At 46.6% G+C, this 19,866-nt stretch overlaps 1 protein-coding gene across 7 annotated transcripts in view; it reads right to left on the bottom strand.

Moving 5' to 3' along the window:
- Positions 1-19,866, bottom strand: part of LOC127005791 (talin-2-like) — a 170,707-nt gene that overhangs the window by 63,913 nt on the left and 86,928 nt on the right. For all 7 annotated transcript variants that reach the window (XM_050874898.1, XM_050874897.1, XM_050874900.1 and 4 more), the window contains one exon: positions 14,661-14,708. The gene's annotated coding sequence lies outside the window, so the exon portion shown is untranslated. The remainder of the gene's footprint in view (positions 1-14,660; positions 14,709-19,866) is intronic.

Here is a 19,866-nt window from a genome sequence, read left to right as displayed (position 1 = left end):
GCTGAGGCGATGGAAATGCTTCCGAACTACTGCGAAGGGACTCATTGCACATTAAGAATGCTGACATGTTAATATTGAAAGATCTTTATAATATGTACGATAGAAAAGATGAAAGTCTCTCTCTCTCTCTCTCTCTCTCTCTCTCTCTTCACATACCAGGGGCCGTAAAGAACTGTCAGGATGATGCTGTGGGTAGTGAAGGAGACGCGGCGACCGACACACCATAGTCACCATGGCAACCTTTGAGCAATCATGCTTCTTTGTGGCAAGTCGGCTTTGACATCACCCTCACCAAAAACATGTTCAGCCGTATACACCATCAGCAAGTCAACCACAGCCCCGAGTGAATCAAGGGCGCGGGATATACATGTATTGACTGATGTGTGCGCTACGGACCGCCTGGGGACCCGCGGCAAGCCCCTTCAGGACACAGGTTGCTATGTACAGAGGAAGGACAGAGATATAACGACGATGATAGCTGTCCCTGTACGTCTTCCGAGGAGGGGATGACTAAGTCATTACTAATGAATGATATGATAGTGAAGATTGGAAGCCCCCCAAAATATAGCAGCTTAAGTGACGGGGATACAAATGCAATGAGAAGCAAGTGAAAGGCTCGGCCGTAGAGAGGGCTACGGCGCTGTCCTGGGGCACGGCGCGGCGAGCCTGCAGGCACGCCGCTGTGGCCGAGGGGCGTCGCTCATCATTCCAGTCTACGATCAAAACCCATAAACAGATTAATTCTTCGGCAATGGAGTATAAAACCTTTTACTCGTTTCTTTCCGCTTCAATGGAAATGTTTTGACAATCACCGACTAAAGCATACCCCGACACACACCCAGAGATCGACAATAACGAGCACTTGCCACGTCGTGAGGGCACCTGCTGGCGAAAGCGAGTCCAATTCGTGATCAGGGCGTGGTGAATTACACACACACACACACACACACACACACACACACACACACACACACACACACACACACACACACTAAAAGAATGGGTAGGTATTATGACAGCTCAAAATACGTCTACTTATTGGGCAGAAGCCTTTCTGCCATTGCTTTTCTTCGAGTGAACTCTCGATTAAGCATTGAATGTAAACTGTCCGACAATGGGCACATTACCCCACACCACCTTTTTTCTTCCCGTCAGTCGCCGTTGCAGCAGCTCGCTTTATTTTGAAGGTGATCCTGACGTTACTTTACACAAACAGAAAGAAGCGACTCAAAACCGCCGATCCGCCTGCATGAGGCTGTCACACTCCACACCCCGCAAGGGTGGGCAGAGGCTGACTGGCACCTCATCGTTCAACACAGCGCTGTACATCATTACTGACGTTTTTCTGTCTAATTTAATATTTTGCAAATGCGATTAATAGGGCTGATGGAATATATATATATATATATATATATATATATATATATATATATATATATATATATATATATATATATATATATATATTCTTTTTACGTATTCGCCTAAGGCGCCGGTAGGCTTTCTTGACAGGGCCTGATGGTCAGCCCCAGCTCATCGTGACGCAGGCAAGTGTTTATAGTGGCGCCATCTTGCACTGGCTCATGCTGTCCCCCGGAGCTCATCTTTGATCCTAGAATCTAGAGTCCGGGTTGATAGGTGGTCTTCAGGACAGCATGTGGGTAGTTTTAGGCCACTCGGCGGTGACTGAAAAATCCCAGCTTGTGGCACCGGGCGGGGCGCGAACCCGCGTCGTCCTGGACGCGGCGCCGTGCCAACAACATGATCCCTCGTCCTTTTGATACATCCCTACAAAAGGATGTGGTAGTGTGTGTGTGTGGGAGGGGGGGGCATGTAGTATTGGCGCCGGCTAAACAATGCGGCTTCCTGCACCTCCAGCCTCCCAGCCTGAACCATTACGAAGTGTGGCGTTGGTGGTGGTAGCGGTGACACACACACACACACACACACACACACACACACACACACACACACACACACACACACACACACACACACATAACACGAATATTTAAAAAATAAAATCCAGGGCAGCTTAGAGCGCATACAATTCAGAGTTGTCAACTGGTATCGGCGCGTCGTATAAACTATAATTCCAGGTCTGACACCTGAGGATCTTAGGCCTTGATAGCAAGCGTTACAACACTGACCTCGTGATACAGATTATAGTAATGCGACTAAAATATCCTGATCAAGGGTTTTTCTTCACAAAACAGCAAACCGAAAAAAATTGTGACGACTGAAAATGATATTTCCCTTGTGCGAGCTCACTGAATCTGTAGGGTAGATTACCACCAACATAAGTACAACCCTGACTCGTGCATTCAACCTAAATGAATTCCAGCATACAGTTCTTTGGCTCTTGGATAAACTCTTTAATATATTCTTTCGCCACTATTACAAAAAAATATAATGGTGGCGCAGGCGGATATTTCTTTCTAAGGAGTGATGAGTAAAATGTGCTGTACCAGGAAGAGCACGAGGGCCAAAAAGTGACATGCTGAAGTGTCAGGTAAAGTAGATAAGTTATGATTGCACTTTTATCTTTAATCTAAAAGTTCCTGAATGACATCAGATTTCCGGCAAGTTGAGGGACGTTATTATGTTGTCACTAACACAAACGCTATCGTAACGGACATCAGGATCAGGGTCGGGAGCGGCAGTGGTTGAACATTGTCTGGATGTGTAGTGGAGCTCACCTCTAATTGCCATCCCCTGTCCTCTGTCTTGAAATATATTGTTATTCGTTGAAGGTTATCCCGACTTCCCGACGTGCCTCTGTGGAAATCGGGGTTCGTGGTGATGATAATGGTGACGAAACAACACACTTACGATTGCTTCATCAGCCGATCACTACAAACCACAAAGTCACACGGACATCGCTGCAACTTGCTCTAAAAGCTCTAGATTGAAGGACTGGGTCTTGGAAGGGTCGGGGGGGGGGGGGACACAAGAACAATTATCAGATGAATGACGGTTCGGCATTTTCTGTTTCCTGAACACATAAGGAGTCTGCAAGAAGCCAATCGGCCTACTTAGGGCATTTCTTGTAGACCTAACACCATTATCGCCAACCGTCCTCCTTACTCATGAATTTATCCAATCTTTTTTTTTATCATAGTGACAGTCACCACATGTCAGCCAAGTCTGTTCCACTCATCCACCACTGATAGTAAACTAATTCTTATCTGTCTTTGTTGAATCTAACTTCAGCCCTTACTACGTGTCCTACCCTGTTCTTAGTACCCAAACCTTATAGATATCACCTTTATCAAGCTCTTCGGCTATTCAACGACTCTGTTCAAATCTGTCGTACCTTTGATATTTCTAGAGAATCCAGATTTCCAAATATAAATGTTACTTCTATCCTCACACAGCAAGTTTCTCAACCCCCGAGTTATATTTGTCATCCCCCTCACCACAGATGCCGATTTATGAAACCCGAACTGCACTGCACAATCTAAATGAGGTCTAACTAATGCTAAATATAGCTTGAGGATTTCAGCGATTCCACTGCTGACGCTTTTTTAAATGAAACAGATTAATGGAAGGTTTATTCACGCTTGCAGCGAAAAATGAAAATATCAGCGCTAATATGGTATCAAATAGAAGTTATATTTTTCGTTTACATAAAATCTTTAGTTGGTACTTCAAATTATCTCCCTTTTGACGAAGCACTCTTCCACTACACAGACAAAACAGCAGTCTAGTGCACAGTTATTTTTGCAAGTCGAGTAACAAAACGAGCAGCAACACACACGAGAACCAAAAACAAGGCAACACAGTAAGGCGTCCACAACTTAATGAATAAAATTGATGACTAATGAATACCACGCAGATCGACAAGTCTGTCTAAACGGATCCGTACAATCACCACACCAGCCAAGATACTGCACGGTTTCAGTGCCGTTGATTTGCTCCGGCGAGAAGAGTTGCCGCCGTCGTGCTGGGACGCTGCTCCGCGGATGACCAGAACTACCACACATCAAGACTTTCTATGCACTTCTTTATATTCATACTCGTGATAATCATATTAACAGCATCCGCTACCTCATAGTGACGGGCGGCCGCATTTATCAATACTGAGAAAACAAAATCATATTTAGGATCACATTTAATTTATCAGTCAAGACAGTCCGGGGTGCAGAACAGAGAAAATCGTGGCTTGCCACATATACTTTTTGTTTGCTTATCAAAAGAGGGAAAGCTAAGCAGTGGAGCAGCTCCCAGATGTTTCAACTTTAGCGACGAACAACTAAGAAGTACAGCCGATCTGGACTAATGGTCGTGTAACTAGCACAATAGCAAAATAATCTCATTTTAACTGCCGTTGTATTATCTGTGGTGCTGACACGTGGAGTCGACAGTTTTCAGTTACTCTAAGACCCCTTTCCCAACCCTGGGGTCGCCAAGCGTTTTTCCTGGGGTCGCCAAGACCTCAAAATAACAAACATGGTGTTATTATATTACAATACCACATATACAACTAAACTAGTGGGGTCGCGGTCATGTCTAGAGGTGCATGATTGGGGTCGCCTTAAAAAAAGTGTGGGAACCACTGCCCTAAGACAAGGGTCTACGGCCAAATTGTAGTGATGTCGTGCACAAGCAGTTACCGGCGGGGCGGAGAGCAATCACTGTCCCATCGTCCACACTGTTACCGCTGAACACTTGGGCTCGAAAGTTACACGTGATGACGCAGGTGGTCGAGTTTACAGGTGGACCATGCCGCTAAATCATAGTTCACCGATATCTGCCAACACTTCAATGTTCTACGAAAAGTCGCGTCCGAGATAAATAGCTTCAAGAAATGTTCCAATTTGGAAACGTCCACTAAAAGAAAACGTACATGATAAATAACACTAAACGAGATTATAATTATAATAATAATAATAAAAAAAAATCATTACAGAACACCAAATGTTTCCAGCAAAATTCACAAGTACTCTGGATCCATGGCAAAGTACTCACCAACGTCACTATCTAAGAGGTGGAATCTGATGCTAAACTGAGGGAATATCTTCTTAAGTCCCGAAGCGGCCTCAAAAACCTGTGCTTTCCGAGGGAACTCCAACACACCGGTACAAGACCTGCTCACTGAAAGTGGACAGGCCATCGTATGGGCAGTGTTCACGGGTCTGCCTCAGGTACTGTTAACACTGGGAGGCCTCTCACGGGACTAAGAAACACCACGAGCTCGGCGATCACTGCGTCGAATCCACACAAGCCCGCTCGCTGTCTGACCAATCGTAGCGCTCCGTGTGCCCGAATGATGATGTTACCAATCCCTGCCCTCAACAATCCTGGAAGAATCCACTTCTTTCATATGGGGGAGTAAGGTTTCCAGACATTCCGTGCAAGTGGAATGTATTATCTCAGACGTCCCTCCCTTCCCCTCCCGCCCTCCCGCAGTGCACATTGCAGGGAAGATCTGCCAATGTCGCAGCTCTTTTGCGCCCACCCTCAGCCCACTGGAGGGGCCCCTATGAGAGATGTTGTTGTTTAATTTTCTCCAGCATGTTGGCCGGAAGGGGCCTGGCTATGAGAGAACCGCCAACTTTACCCTCCCATTATGCATCTCTCTTTAATCTATACACGAGTCTTGCCGGTCCTGCGGGGGAGGGGGGAGGACCCGCGAGGAGGGTTGGGGCACAATGAGGGTGACTCAGCCAGGCACAGTTCAGGGGGGAGTTTATCACAAAGGAGGTGAGAAGGGGGCTGAGAGACCTTGAAAAAGGGAAAGAAAAGTAATAACCAAAAGATGCCTTGAACGAGGTGTTAATGGAGAGAACTAAAGGCATGAAGGACGATGAGGAGGTGACGGTTGTGGTGATGGTGGCCGATGAGGTGTTGGAGAAGGAGGAGGAGGAGGAGGAGGAGGAGGAGAAGGGAGGGACGTGAGACGGGGCCTGGAGGTGGCGATGGGGCGACGCGAAGTAGCGCGGGGGGGAGGGGGTATAGGGTGATTTTGGAAGGGGGACTAACGCGGAGGAGGAGCGAGGTCAGGAGAGGCGGAGTCAGAGAAGGAGTGGGGGCAGAGGGGAAGATGCCGCCACAGGATTGGCAGCAGAGGGGTGACAGGCGTGGCTATGGGGCTGCCGCAGGAGCATCCCGCCTCGCACCCCCCCAAAAAAAAAGAAACTCATGGCACGCGACGCGTAACTCCCTGGCGGCGTCTCAACGAGGAAGATACTCTATGACTCCTTGGAAAGTTGCTCTCTTGGGAGACTCATTAAAATCTCACAGTTACAGAGACAGGGATAGAGGGATTTACCAAACATTAAAACATGAACTTTCGAGGGTTTGGTTAATTTATTGAAGTAAACAAGCATATCCTGGGCTGTGTTGACTTTACAGCGACGCAAGCCGTCACGTGAGGGACAAAGATGACGTCAATGCGGGCAGGAATAACATGGGATTTCAAGTATCGGCTTTACTGCGGTGTTCGCCATTCCGTTTCAATGGTTGCAACAAGAGGCCCTGACGAAGGCTTTGTCGTCGTAAGGTTCCGTTTCTTCACTCCCGCTGAATCGTCTCTGCCGTTCAGAATATTTTTCTCAGCCGGTACAAGCACAGGACAGACCATAAAGTGAAAGAGCCTTCAATATATTTTCATATTATCTCAGTGCCAACTTGATGCAGGTCGCGAAGCGATAATAGGGTAAGATAACATACAAAATTAAATACTTGCCCAGGCGGCCTCTGGTGTGAGATAAAAGGTTCTGTGGCGTGAGGTGCGGCAGGCCACGCGTGGGGCTCCACATGCTGAGGAAAAGTTCCGACAGGTGCTCGAGGCGATTGGAAGGGCCTGGTGAGGCTCAGAGGTTCGTCAGTCAACAGTCCATACACGCACTCTCGCTCCATACCACCACTAACAACACCATCACCGACACCACACCCCTCCCAACACTCCCAGAGTTCTGCCGTGCTCAGCTACATCTACCACAGTCCAGTAGGGGAGGCGCCGGGTGGCGACGGAGTGTGGCGTGTGGCGCCGGGTGCCACAGCTCACACAGGCACAGAGGAAACCGGCGCCACCCTCCAACCCCGCTTTCTCTCCCCCCCACACCCTCCCTCAAACCTCCAACTCCCACTCCATGGCTCCTCCTCCACGACCCCCCTCGCTGCCTGGAGGTACGTTAGCCTCCGCCGCCACCTAAATGAACGCATGGCATCTTGGGGCGCCAGTCATGTGACTGTGGCCTTCCAGTCACCCTCGCAGCCACTCTCGTTCCGGCATGTTGCATGTCTGACCTGGATCTATTGTACATGTCTGTATAATCTGCAGTAGAGGAACCATGAAGGCTCCTGAACGTTCCCAACGGGCAATACTGAATGAAGATGAAAAGTTAATTATCCATGACACCAGTATTACCCCGCACATGTCCACAGTAGCAGTCACCGCACGTCCTTATAAACATGTAATGCTGACCTGAAGGCCTGCGGGAGGTGACCATTTCTGTTAGTTTTTATTTCTGTCGTTTTAAACGATGGCTACTGTCAGCTGAATGAGACTTTTACTTAATGATCCTCGTGAAACGGGAGATGGCTACATTCAGAAGACAACCTACACACTTCCTGGAGGCGAGGCCAACATGGGCGGCAGACATCATTGACTGAGCCCTGGCAGTCCTACCTCGCCGTGCGAGGCCATGCTCAGTCACCTCCCGCGGCCCCGCCTGCCTTGGCGTCGGCTGGCCCGAGGGAATAGCGATTTTTCCTCGATACATCTGAAATACTGTGTGTGTGTGTGTGTGTGTGTGTGTGTGTGTGTGTGTGTGTGTGTGTGTGTGTGTGTGTCTATAGATATCTACCTATCTACCTATCGACCTATATATATATATATATATATATATATATATATATATATATATATATATATATATATATATATATATATATATTGCCTATTGCGCTGGTAGGCTTCTTCCGGTGGATCCTGATGGTCGGTCCAAGGCTCCTTTCCGGTGGGTCCTTATGGTAGGCCCAGCCCGTTATGGCGAAGGCGAGTGTTTATAGTGGCGCCATCTTGCATTTGCTCATGCTGCCCTCCCAGAGCTCATCTTTGTTCCTAGAATCTAGAGTGCGGTTTGATAGGTGGTCTTCTTGACAGAATGTGTTAGTTTTAAGCCACTCGTCGGCGGCTGAAAAATCCCAGCTTGGTGGCACTGGCGGGATTGAACTCGCGTCCTCCTGAACATATATATATATATATATATATATATATCTATATATATATATATATATATATATATATATATATATATATATAACTATCTATTTATCTATATGGTTCTCATCACATTTTATATTTCATTAGTAATCAATACAGTAAATTATAAAGTAAAGAATGATCAGAGATGAAGCGAACCTATAGGCTGTGCTGGGAGACGCGTGAGTGGTGCGGGAGGGCGGCGGCGGCGGCGGCTGGTGCGGCGACGGTGAGCTGGAGGCGGTGCTCGTACACCCCCACTCAAAGACACTTCTTTATCCGCAAATATATAATATGACCAATACAAGCTTTAAGGCGCAAAAAAACTTTTCCATGCGTCACCCACCCCAAACAGTTATCACGAGAAGTGTCTGGAATACTTTATCCACGAATAAAAAACAGAAACCCTAAACAGTTCAAAATGGCGGAGAAAATGTATACATATCAGGAGAAAAAATATAATAAGAATAAAACTCAGGTGTGTTTGAGAAAAAAAAAATACCCGTTTAAGAGAAAAATGTGATAAGAATAAAAGTTGGAGGAGTCTACGATTCTTAATGGGCGGGCTAAAAGCAACCACTCATGGCCCGGCTCGTTATCACAATGAGCGGGATGACTCCAACTCCACCACCCCTCCCCTCCCCATTCGTGATGCTGGAGGGAAGGGGGGAGGGCAGAGAGAAAAGGGGGGGGGGGGGTCACAGTATAAGAGGGGAAGGGGAGAAGGGTGGGAACAGAAAGGGGGGAAGTAAGAGCGTGAGGGGAAGGGGAGGAGGGGGGAACAGGGTGGGGATCACAGTATAAGAGGGTAAGGGGAGGATGGTGAGAACAAGGGGGTAGCTCGCAGTATAAGAGGGATGGGGAGGAGGGGGGAACAGAGGGAAAAGTCACAGTATAAGACGGGAAAGGGAGGAGGTCGCGGTATGAGGGGAAGGGGAGGAGGCCGAGAACAGGGGGTAGCTCGCAGTATAAGAGGGATGGGGAGGAGGAGGGGGGAAACAGAGGGAAAAGTCACAGTATAAGACGGGAAGGGAAGGAGGTCGCGGTATGAGAAGGGAATGGGAGGAGGGGGAAGAGGGGGAGGTAACACTAAGGGGGAAAGGGGTGGAGGGCGGGAACAGGAAGGAGGGGGGTAACAGTATGAGGGGGAAGAGAGGGGGGGGGGGGGCACAGTATACGAGGGAGTGTGAGACCCGAGATGGGGACCTAAACTTGCACTGAATCGTCACGGGCCACAAACTGTTCCCGGCAGCTAAAAGCACCGCTCGCTATTATCATTATAACTATTATGAACTATTAAAATTATCACCATTATTCAGGAAGCACACCGTTCTGCTCCGCTTTAAAGCCATAAAACTACTGGGTTGGAACGCGACCTCCTGCACGGTGAGCGCGCCAGACACATGAAGGTTTTGGCAGCGGAATCCATCTTGGCCCGAGTCACCAAACAACGGAAGGAAATCTGTATAACTTAAAAAATAAGTGTACACCCAAATTTAACTTCAAAAATAAGTGTACACCCAAATTTAACTTCAAAATTAAATGTATACCCAGATTTAACTTCAAAAATGAGTGTACACCCAAATTTAACTTCAAAAATGAGTGTACACCCAAATTTAACTTCAAAAATGAGTGTACACCCAAATTTAACTTCAAAAATGAGTGTACACCCAAATTTAACCAAATTTAACTTCAAAAATGAGTGTACACCCAAATTTAACTTCAAAAATGAGTGTACACCCAAATTTAACTTCAAAAATGAGTGTACACCCAAATTTAACTTCAAAAATAAGTGTACACCCAAATTTAACTTCAAAAATAAGTGTACACCCAAATTTAACTTCAAAAATGAGTGTACACCCAAATTTAACTTCAAAAATGAGTGTACACCCAAATTTAACTTCAAAAATGAGTGTACACCCAAATTTAACTTCAAAAATAAGTGTACACCCAAATTTATCCTGTATGTGAAATTATTATGCATTCAAAAAGTTAAAAAAATCATTACTTCATAGTTGTTGTTTTTCTCAATAGTAAAAGGTGAAGTTGGGAGCATACGCTAAAGCTGCGCGTGGCGGCGGTGCTCATCTCCGTCTCATTGGTCCTTTGAGCCTGTGGTGAAAAAAAAAAATCAACCCGACACGACCAGACATCCGGGTTACTAGTTTACCTTTCCCAGGTTTCCCCAGGTACCCATTTATCGACCCCCCGAATGGAAGGCTGAACAGCTGGGTGGGCTGCACGTCGACCTGGGGATTCGAACCCATGTCAATAGATTCGTAGTTAGACGTTTACTTAATATTGCTGAATTACTTAATATTGCTGAATTGAAAAATCATATTCATGCGTAAACAGACACCTATGAAAGGCTTTGTGGGCTGAATGTGTCGACGACTCGATGCTGCTCAGTGCTGTGAGGTAAATCGTCCCCTCTATGGGGGGGTGAGTGCATGGCAGGGCGGCGACGCGTGTGAGAGGAGGATAATTATCCCAGCACGGACGCCTGCCGCTCCCCCTCTCAGAGAAGCCAAGCGCGGTGGCCGGAAACACCCCAGGATTCATGGCAGACACAGAGACAGGGACACTGCATTAAGCTATGGAGACTGGTCCGTGGCGGGGCTTCCTTCATACCCCGATGCTGCGGAGGTTGTCCTCGCCCCGAGCCGCGGGATTATGCACGTCAACGGTCTGGGAGAAGTCCAAACACGCTTTTATGATACTCTGCCATCTAACGTCTAGTGTATGTATACTCAGTCCGGTCAAACGTCGTTGTTATTAAGTTCCCTACGAACACGCCACACTACAAGCTAAATTATTAAAACACCATATGACACCCCACAAGTATAGAAAGCAGTAGCATTTGTATTTTTCTGCGGCACAGGAGTCTGATAGATAGATAGATAGGCAGAGAGAGAGAGAGAGAGAGAGAGAGAGAGAGAGAGAGAGAGAGAGAGAGAGAGAGAGAGAGAGAGAGAGAGAGAGAGAGAGAGAGAGAGAGAGAGAGAGAGAGAGAGAGAGAGAGAGAGAGAGAGACCCCCCCCCCCGCAACACGTCGGTCAGTATAAGGGAAAACAAGAGAACGACACCGAAGGACAACGATGAGAAAGAGTTCAAACACTGATGCTTTAGGGACAAGACAGAAAGGCATTTTATCGATCCTGAAATCTCTGCCCCGAGTCGCTGTGAGATCTGCGGTGAGTCACGGGTTAAGCAGGAGCAGGGGCGCGGCAAACACTTGCACGCGAGTAAAATTAATGCAACTGTACACATTAGCTGGGACGAGTGGGGGGTTTCTGGAGGGCAGCGGTGGATGGTAGGAAGTAAGAAAATAGAAGAAAGGAAAAATTACTTAGAAAAAAACTCTGGAAGGAAAGACGAAGAATTCAGAAGGCTAAAAGCAAAACCAGTGAAAAAAATAACTAGATGTCAAGTGAATATTAAAAAAAGAAAATATGAGTTAAAGCACGATAACGCTGACATTGAGTGAAAAGACAATCCGGGAGCCGTTGGAAAGGCATATCCCGTGACTACATCTGATCTGATCTCTGTGGCGGCGTCGTGTCGGGAGCAATGAGTCCACCAGCGAGAGAAACATTGAGCAGCACCACCACTATATTGATGTACAGCGTGACTCCACCAGATACTCTTACGTAGGTTGTACAATAATGTTAGTGCAATGCAGCGTTGCCAAATTATCGTACTCATCGCATTGCATTTTCGTAGCTTCTAACCGATAACTATAGCAAAAAACACAAACCTCAATAAATAACAGTTTTAAGGCTAACTTTGATGATTTTCTGTTTTTATTTGAGTAGGTACGAGAGTTTGAGGCTTAAAAAAAATGATAAGTTGTGGTGAATACGATAACTATAGCAAAAAACACAAACCTCAATTAATAACAGTTTTTAGGCTAACTTTGGTGATTTTCTGTCGTTATTTGTGTAGGTACGAGAGTGTGAGGCTTAAAAAAATGATGAATACGTTGTGGTGAATACGATAATCTAGCAACGCTGGTGCAATGACTGACAAGTGACCGCTTTCTGGAGGGTAGCGAAGGCGTCGAGTCGGTGAGCTGCGTCGCCCGAGGGAGGAGCATTCAGCATCACCACCAGCGTGCCTCCACTAGATACTCTTCGGTTGTACAATAATGTTAGTGCAATGAAAGATCAGGGAAATTGAAAATGGTGATGTCTCGGTAATATATTTGGGGTGATATGTATATTTTCATCATCAATAACGGAGATAAAAAGCAACATAATCCTTCTTTTACTTAGAAGTTCTGGGGGGTGACACCAACGCTGTTAGATAGAAGGAAGGGAAGGTAAAAAAAAAAGGAAAGCTGAGGGAAGGGAAGGGAAGGGAAGCGAAGCGAAGGGAAAGGAAGGGAAGGGAAGGGAAGGGAAGGGAGCGGAACGGAAGGGAAGGGAAGGGAAAGGAACGAAAGGCAAGTTTGTAAGTAGGGAGGACAAAAGAAGACAGGTTAGCTCAAGTGAGAGAGACGGGAAGAGCAAGAACAAGGAGTGAACAGAAGTGGTGAGGATTGTGGAGATAGGGGAGCATGAGAGGAAGGAATGTAAGGGGAAAGAAGGGAAGGGGAGGGAAGGAAAGAAGATAAAGGAAAGGAAAAGGAGGGGAAAGATGCTGAAGGGAAGGGAAGTGGAGGGAAAGAGAGGGTGAAGAGAAGGAAAAGGAGGGGAGGGGTGGGGTGGGGAGGGGAGGGTAGAGAAAAAAGGAAAGGGACGGTAAAGGACAGAGGGGAGGGGAGGGGATGTCAGGCCGGCGCCGTGACTCACACACAGTCCCTCCTTGCAGCGGGTCGACGTGCTCCTCGCCGAAGACCAACAACCTTGAGGAGGACGCCCGAGGGAGGGACGCTCGCCGGGGAGACAAGATGTGCTTTATTAGTGCCGGTGTGAAGGCTGCCTGGGCCGTATTACTAAACATTTCCTCACCCAAGTACACACATTTGTCAAGGCTTTCGTATGAGTTTTGGGCATTTCCAGGAGTAGTTTTATGACCCTGGTGGTAGTTTAGCCCTTCTTCTGTACCGTGAACCTAAAGAAACACTCATTAGACCCCGATTGATCCCCTCTTTGACCTTTAGAAATAGTTGATGTGAGAAACGAATGCGTCTTATAATACCAGCCCCGGCGGGTCTTGCTTTCTGCTCCCTCCCCCAGCTTTATCGTGAACGGCGTCAGGTCAGACACACCGAGCACTGGTCCTGCTTCAAATGGTCTAGTGACTCGTCAGTGTGCATGGCAGCGAGAACATTGCTTTGTGGACATGTTCGTTAGATACACTTCAGTTGCATAATATTATTAGTGCAATGACTGATCAGTGAAAAGAAACTGAAAACTCCACTTAAACTCAGCGTTAGAAGACTCAACACTTTACTTTATATGCTGAAAGCACTCAGAGGCCAGTTTTATACGTCTTACATTTCCGGATAAAGTGAGGGATTGGTATGCATCAGTGGTCCTAATTGTATAAACCCGTACACATTCACCTCTCAAGAGCTGCCTCTCGGATGACTATTGGTTTGATTTGATCATTATTCATGAACATAACTTTAGTCTTCTTCATATAAATTCCTACTTGTAGACTTCCCCAGTATTGTTGTCTTTGCTGCACTACTGAACTGAACTACCTAAAAAATGTCATCAGTATATCGAAAATGATCTTTTAAATGTATATTTTCAGAACACCGTGAACACCTAATGTGCTACAGTATCGCGGTGTAACTTTTTAAGTGGTGCCGACGGTGTTATCACGGCTAATAGTCACTGTTTCATCTGTGTATATGATTTTTAGACTTACGCAACGAATTTCCTTCACACTGTTGTCGAATCGCGATCAGAACAGACAGTTTCCACCGAATCGAATTAAGTCATTGTTATTTTATATCCAGAGAAGGCCTCTGCTTATACAGCGACAAGGCAAACACGTGCTCCGTATAGCAGCGAAGGAGAAATAAATGAGGGAGTTTACTTCTGCTGAAAACAACAGCAAATGTAACAAAATTTTACTTACTTACCCAACACACACACACACACACACACACACCCCAGACCCCTTCCCACTTATACGTTTTTTTTCTACTCCAGTGTTAAGTACAACGCTTATTTTTTCACTGTGTTAAGATATATGATTCTCACGTACTACTTTTATTGTCAACCACTCAGTACAATCGCCATGAAAGAAAACACAAGACACACAAGACTACAGAAACGAATAAAAGTCCTCCCCCCCTCCTACCCCCCCCCTCAAAAAAAAAAAAAGCCAGCAGCACAGTCACGACTAAACCCATTTCCCTTTATGGCCGCTGCACTGGAGTTCCCTCACACCACACCGTCTCCCGCAGCCTCATCATACATTTTCTGCCTCAGACAACGAGTGGGAGCGCGGCGCCTTGCTGGAGCCTGTAATGGAAAGACGAGACACTCACCTCAGGAAAATTGTGTGGGGGTCCACTTCAGTCGTTCGCTTAACAATTCTGGAAAAGACAAAAATAAAAGTTAGGTTTCAGTCGAACTTACTATACAAAACTTACCACCTCAACCACATGAAAAAGAAAAGTTGGTATGGCAAGGTGGGCTGTTATCGGAGGGGGACACGTGCTTCGTTTCCATAAAGGAATGTGAATAAACGTACATATTGTGCATATATAGACAAGCGATCATCAACAAAAGCAATGAAGCAAAAGCACATTCCCTTATAAGTAGCCTCCAGTCCTACTAAACAGGAGTGAGTTTAGACAACCGCACTAAACACCCAAGCGATAATCTACAAAAGCAATAACTCAGACAAACACATATCCCCTTATGACCGATAGTTCCGACTTCTGTGAGCAAAGTGGAAATCACGCGGCCAGTGGGGAGCGAGGAGCCTGGAAAACCACTCCTGGAACGCGTGTGCGGAGAGGCGTTGGTCCGTCTTGACCGACACGGCTCAGCGCGATTGACTTACCAACAGCTCAGGGTAATCCCTTCCTAAGACTCGCATTCTGCCATAAATAAGAGGGGGAGGCAAGGGCTAAGTATTCTACGGACCTTAGCGGGGTAACAAAGACACAAGGGGCGATGACCACGCGGGGACAAGAGGCCCTGCACTTGGTTAGTACAGTTGATTCTGCTCTGAAGTAACACTCGCCTGAGCAGGACGGACGGTAGCAGAGCCTCCCTCACGCTGCACCGCGCCCTCAGCGGCACCAATGTTCGGGTCCTGATGAAAACGGCGACGAGGGGAGGATATCGAGCCACGGCCGTTGATCAAATTAGGGGAGCGGGGGATAAATGAAGTGTGTCGAGGCCTCGTTCATTCCCCAGATTAAGTGGCGTTTAAGTAAATGTTACAAAAGCAGTCAACGAGGGGCCGGTCGTGAGGGGGTGGCGGCCCGTGCTCGCCATCTGGGGGTGGGGTGGGGGGTCCAGGGGGGTGGGCAGGGGGCTGCAGGGCGGCGGCCTCAACGCACTGGCCGGGCAGGCGTGAGGCGGCGTGCGGATCTCATCAAGTGGTGATACAAATCGCTCGCCCTCCGCCGTCAGCGTGACACATGCACAACTCGCCTCCAGGTGGCCGAGGCCCAGCAGCCGCCGCGCGCTGCCACCATCACCATCCCTCACGTCACCACCGTCACACACATTCCTTAAGTTCACGTCACCCATAAACTCTCATCACACAGAAAGACCAGAAAGGCGTCCCTAGATGTCCATTAACTGCTGCTCCTGACGCTGCTGCTTCGGAGGCTGAGAATGGAGGCTGAGGAAGGGGCGTCAGAGGGGTAGCAAAGGCCTATCTCCATAATTGATCTATAATTGGACGCAGGAAGGGTCTCGGCCGCTGCGGTGTGCTTGAAACATCCCATAAATATACATTTGGAAATCTGTGACGACGAGCGAGATGGAGGGTGAGGGTGCAGGCGATGTAGCTTGATGAGGGGAGGGGGACGGGGGAAGGGAGGGGAGGGGAGGGGGGGTCAGGGAGGAAGATGAGAAGGGGGAGGGAAGGGGTGGGTGCGCTGCGAGGGGAGGAACAAGGGGAGTAGGGAGTGACGGGGAAGAATCGGAGTGACAGGGAGGAAGAGGGGAATAAAAGGGCAAGGAGGAACGGAGGAGACACTTAACAATAAACAAGGATGGGAAGACTGAGGCTGAGGAGTAATTTTTCTTCTTCTTCTTCTTCTTCTTGTTATTATTATTATCTTCATTATCACTGCCGGCCTCTGCTTAGCTAGGAGGGGGATTATGTTTTCGTAGTTGTCCCTTCGTGTGTTTGTCTGTCCGTTACCGAGATACCCGAAGAAGTTGATGGACAGAGGGCCAGTTTTACAGTCCAGTACAGCAAGTTTGTAAGCTCCCCAACCAAGCACAAAATACGACGAAAATTCCGTTACCTAGATACCCGGAGAAGTTGATGAACAGAGGGCCAGTTTTACAAGCACAAAATACGACGAAAATTCCGTTACCTAGATACCCGGAGAAATTGATGAACAGAGGGGCAGTTTTACAAGCACAAAATACGACGAAAATTCCTTGTAGCTCTAGTGTTTGGCGTTGATATATATAAAAGTGGAGGGAATTTTAGGACTCTACGAAGGAAACCTCTTTATTAGTGTCTAGTAATGGGTAGAAACATCGGATCATTGCGGTGGATATGGTTTGGTTGGGGCGTTTACAATGGCAGTGTTGTGGAGTGTCGAACTGGCCCAGTCACCAAATACGCACGCGAGCATCCTTGGGTGTCGATCTCAAACTGATTAACTTTTCAGAACACTGCGATAGAAAATATAATAACAATGAATGATGAAAAAAAAGAAAAAAAAAAGTAACAGGCAGAATAACAGAGAGAGAGAGAGAGAGAGAGAGAGAGAGAGAGAGAGAGAGAGAGAGAGAGAGAGAGAGAGAGAGAGAGAGAGAGAGAGAGAGAGAGAGAGAGAGAGAGAGAGAGAGAGAGAGAATAAGGTGGAGTACACAGTGACATAGACAAATATCAGACCCACAATGGTGCAGAAGGGGATGGATATGAGTAATAGGAGGAGGAGGAGGAAGAGGAGGAGGAGGAGGAGGAGGAGGAGGAGGAGGAGGAGGAGGAGGAGGAGGACGCACATCACGATAAGGGGGACGGGGAGGAAGGGACAGACAAAATAGACCGTCGAAATAAACGATAGTATCTAAATGGTGGAGTCGTCGGGAAGGAGTTCGGGGATAACATCGGAATCGGAATTGACCCGTCCTTGATGCGTTGTTCTCCCCCCCTACCACCACCACCACCACCATTCCCTTCCCTCCTGCCGTCCATCAATTCCCTATTATTTCCTATTCTTTCAATCTCTCCAATCCCTCTTTGTTTTTATTTTCGTTTTTTTTCCTTTGTTTCTCATTTTTCCCATTTTAAATATTTTCTTCGGGCTTTTTTTTCTACTTTGCTTCTCATTTCTCTCTCTCTCTCTCTCTCTCTCTCCCCACCCACCCACCCCCGCATTCCCTTTCCTCCTGCCGTCAATCATTTCCATATTTTTTCTATTCTTTCAATCTCTCCCTTCCCTCTTTCTTACATTATTTTTGTTCACTGTTTCTCGTTTTTCCTGTTTCCTGACGTTTCCTTCAGATATCATTTTCCTAAGCTCTTATTTTTGTCCGTTTTCTACTCTGATTCTTATTATTTTCTTCCTTTCTCCTTTTTTTTACATTTCCCTATTCCTATTCGCTATTCTCTGCCCCCCCCCACCCACACCCACGCACACCCACACACACCCTCCCTCCCTCCCTCATCATTCCCTTCCCTCCTGCCGTCTATCACTTCCCCATTTTTTTCTATTCTTTCAATCTCTCCATTCCCTCTTTCTTATTTTATCTTTTTCCTTCTCTGTTTCTCATTCTTCTCTTCCTCTCACATTATTTTCTTTCGTCATCTTTTTCCTGGGCTCTTATTTTTCTTTTCTACTTTAACTTTTTTTTCTTCCTTTCTCACAATTCCCTTCGCTCTTTCTATTCGTTACTCTCCCCCCCCCCTAGATTCCCTTCCCTCCTGCCGTTCATCAATTTCCCATTTTTCCCATCTTTCAATCTCTCCATTCCCCCCTTTCTTAATTTCATTCTTTTCATTGTTCGTTTTTCCTTTTTTTTCTGACATTTCCTTCAGTTTTAAGAGTTTTGAGAGGCCACTTTTTTTTTCCCCTCATACTTCCCTTCGCCATTCCTTTCTTCCTTTTTTTTCTCTTCTTGCTTCCCACTCTTTCTTTTTCCCGTTTTCCTTCTCACACCTTTCCCTCCCTGCCATTCCTTCCTGAGCCTTGACGTTCTCTCTTTTGCTTCCCACTTTTATTTTTTCCTCACTCCTTCGCACACTTCCTTCCGCCGTCCATTTCCGAGTCGTTGCTTTTGTCTTTACTCTTTTTATTTCCCTCTCGCTCCTCACATTTCCCTCCGTTACCCATACTGAAGTTCCCGGACCATTTTCCCTCTTTTTATATATATTTTTTCCTTTTCCTTCAGACATCTAGTACCTACGATTACCACTCCACCATCCCTCCTGTAGTTCTTTCATCTTTTCCCTTCTTTTTCTCATTTTATTCCTCTCCATTTTCTTTCACATAACTACGATCACTTTTTTTTTTTCAACCAAGCAGTCTCCCTTCCCCTCAAGAGACATCATAAGCAGTTCTTAGGCCTATACACTCAAACATTGCGGGGCTTAATTAAACACTCACATATGATAAGGCTTTCCTACAGGTTCTGGGTATTTTCATGGGTAGTTTTATGAGCCTAGTGATAGTTTGACAAAGCTTCTGTACCATGAATGTGAAGAAAAAAACACATGAGAAACCGACAAATTTCCTTGTTGTGAGAGCCGAAAACGTTCTGAGAATACGGGCCTTGTACACACACCCGCATTTGGTAACGTTTTCGTAGAGATTGTGTTAGTATTTCCATGGGTAGTTTTATGAGGCCACTGATAGTCGTCTGGCATGACTTCTGCAGCATGAATGTAAAAAAAACTCATGAGAACACGACTAATCTCCTCTGTGGGTTTTGAAAATGTTTGTATTAAGAGGCCACTGATAGTCGTCTGGCATGGCTTCTGCAGAATGAATGTAAAGAAAACTCGTAAGAACCCGACTTATCTCCATCGTGGCCTTTGGAAATGTTTGTAGCGTCTGAAAATATGGGCTTAACTCGTATCCATGGCCTCTAGAGTGGATTTCTAACGCAGTTCCTCCCTTGATCGTGCACAACAGACGTCTTACAGTGGCGGAGTGGGAAGGCCCAACAGACGCGGCCGCCACCAGAGCTAAACGACTTCATCACCCACTCTCCTCATGGCCGCTGCTCATTGGTTCAAGGTCTGTCGGTCGTTGGGGTGAGTGTTACGTTGTGGCTAAATACAAGGCGGAGTCCTGTCACGTCACCTTAATTATATAGTGTATGCAAAGTCATGCACAGATCTCTCTCTCTCTCTCTCTCTCTCTCTCTCTCTCTCTCTCTCTCTCTCTCTCTCTCTCTCATTATAAACAACTCTAATAATAAACCGCCAAACAGACAGTACCCGTCCCACCCATGCCTTGCTGGTCACGTGTTTTTCTGTTATTTCTTTTCACCGTATGTTTTTTTTATTTGTTATTGTCCTTTGTTTCATCGTCGTGTTTATGATCT

Source organism: Eriocheir sinensis, chromosome 31 (genome assembly GCF_024679095.1).
Source record: "Eriocheir sinensis breed Jianghai 21 chromosome 31, ASM2467909v1, whole genome shotgun sequence".
Taxonomy (NCBI): domain Eukaryota; kingdom Metazoa; phylum Arthropoda; class Malacostraca; order Decapoda; family Varunidae; genus Eriocheir; species Eriocheir sinensis.
This window is presented reverse-complemented; position numbering and strand designations above follow the sequence as displayed.